This window comes from Condylura cristata, unplaced genomic scaffold, assembly GCF_000260355.1.
Source record: "Condylura cristata isolate star-nosed mole 26May11 unplaced genomic scaffold, ConCri1.0 scaffold00020, whole genome shotgun sequence".
Lineage (NCBI taxonomy): Eukaryota > Metazoa > Chordata > Mammalia > Eulipotyphla > Talpidae > Condylura > Condylura cristata.
In genome coordinates this window covers 35,167,325-35,169,584 of record NW_004567121.1, presented here as the reverse complement: position 1 = coordinate 35,169,584, position 2,260 = coordinate 35,167,325, and positions in this window count along the sequence as shown.

The following is a 2,260-nucleotide window of genomic DNA, read 5'->3' as shown; positions in this document are numbered from 1 at the left end:
GAAGTCTCAGGAACTGGCTCCCGGACCAAGAAGCACCTGCGCGCCCCGGGCGGAGCCCCTCGTGGTGGTGGTGGTGGTGGGGGGAGACCGGCGAGCGCCGGGCCCTGGAGTTCAAGGGGGGGGGGCTGGCCAGGGGAGCAGGGACGCGGCCTCTCCCCCACAGTCACTGCCCTGAGGCCGTCGTCGCCGGACAGAGGACCTCCCCTTGACTAGAAAGGGGCCGTCACCGCCGCCCCAGCGGGCATCCACGGGCCGGTCGGAGGTGAGAATCGATCTTTTCAGGGCGCAGGTCAGCCCCTGTATGGATGTGTCCCCAGACTGCAGGGTTTCCAGGAACCGCGCCTGTCCCTTCTGCGCGCGTGAATAACTAAAGGAGAGAGCACATCGGGACTGGCTGACCTGAGGCTCCCGGGACTTTGCCAGCTCTCCAGCCCCGCGCATTCCAGGCCCCGGCTAAACTAGATACAGTCTGCTTCCCGTTCTTTCTACCCAGGGACGCAAACGCTCCCCCGCCCGCTTTTGCCCGGGAGCCCCCCTCCGGGCCACAGGGAAGCCCTCCCGGTCCCGGGAGGAAAATGGCTGCAGACAACTTGGTTCGGAGCCAGCCCGGCCCGGGAAAGGAGAAAGTTCACCTGGGCTGGCGTCTGGGAACTTGACTTTGTACTGAAAGGCGCTTGCTGTTCTTAACCCTAGATTGCTCCCTTCTTGGGCTGCATTAAAAATAAAATCAAATAATTAAAAAGTCACATCGGTTAAGTCACAAGGGGTTAGGTGAGGGGTTGAGGAGAGAAGGAGAAAGGCATGGCAGCATTGCAGAAACCAGCATTATTGCAACACCATAGCCAGTCTGTTGAGTTTGGCTTTTCCTAACATAGAATCTTAGAAGGTGGGGAAGTGGAAATAAAAGTTTTAAAAATGAAAGAGCAGATTTCCAACTATGTCAACCAAACCTATCGTGTTGATGTTTTTATTGACCATTTTAGCAACATGCTAATAAAATTTCAAATTGAAATTTTTATTTTCATGGCTTTAATCCATGACAGTTTAAATACTGGGGGCCATTAAGAGTGGATTTAGCTAAGAGCTTAGCTAACATTGCCTTTTCACTCTATTTTTCTCGAATCTTATGAGAATTCTGTTTTTGAAGACTGTAGTTATTATTCCTGTTATTATTTGGCTTTTAAACGGCCACTGTAGTCATGGTAGAGTTGTTACTCAGTGTACTTTGTACTGAATTTCTGTCAGGTGAGGGGCTGCTTTGGTGGAAATTGCTAGCAGGCTCCATGAGATTTCCTTTCTCCATCTTGTAGACCTTCGCCACTTCACCTTTGCTTTTATATTTTTCTTCCTCTACCCCTGATCCCTTTGAAAAATGAATCTCAAGTTGGTGGCTTTTTTTTTCCTTCTCTTTCGCCAGTCCTGCAATTCATTCCTGGGCACCTGCCAGGACTGAAAAGATCGGGACAAATGTGTTTTTCAAACAGTTAAGACTGTTTGAAAGCCCTTGCCTGGACAAGAATTTACAAACTTTTCTCCTTTGCTGCAGCCCCAGCCTCACCGATGGCTACCTGGTTCCACAGGCACTAGACCCCTCCAGCCTCTGTGCCCCCTCCAGGGAATTTGTCCAATAACGGGGTTTAGCTAATTGTTGCAAGCAATTGCCCACTGACAGCCGTGATTGAGTTGAACAGCAAATATTATGTCCAAAGCCAATTTCTAGGCATTTCCCCAAAAAATGCAATCAAAGCCAGTCAAGGTTAGCTGCGACTGGAAATGCCTTTTTCATGGTAAATGATTCATTTCTGTTTTGTTTTGTGGCTTTCATCCCGGATTCATTCCCTGATCTTGAGTCAAAAGGTCAGATCAATGAACTAAGAACTAGAGTATTTTTCTTAAGCCTACTGAGTGAATTATTTTTTAAAAATGTTTACATGCATATGCTTTCTTTCGGCACATACAACAGCAAAACTTTTGTAATAACTAACTTACCTTTGCATGTCTGGAAACTGAAAGTCATTTCTTTCCCTGACTTATTACTCTTTCCAATAACAGATAGCAATTCATAAATGCCAGTTCTTTATTGTATCTACACATTCCACCTTCTTTCTTGTGTCCAACAATGTATTCTGGCTCTCTGCTGTATTAAATAGCATCTTAAACACTTGTGCCCACAGGACTCCTTCTTGCCATCTCTTGTATCGACCTCCTTTCATGCAGAGGGTGGGATTCAGCAACAGAAATGAATCTGTCTCTATCACAC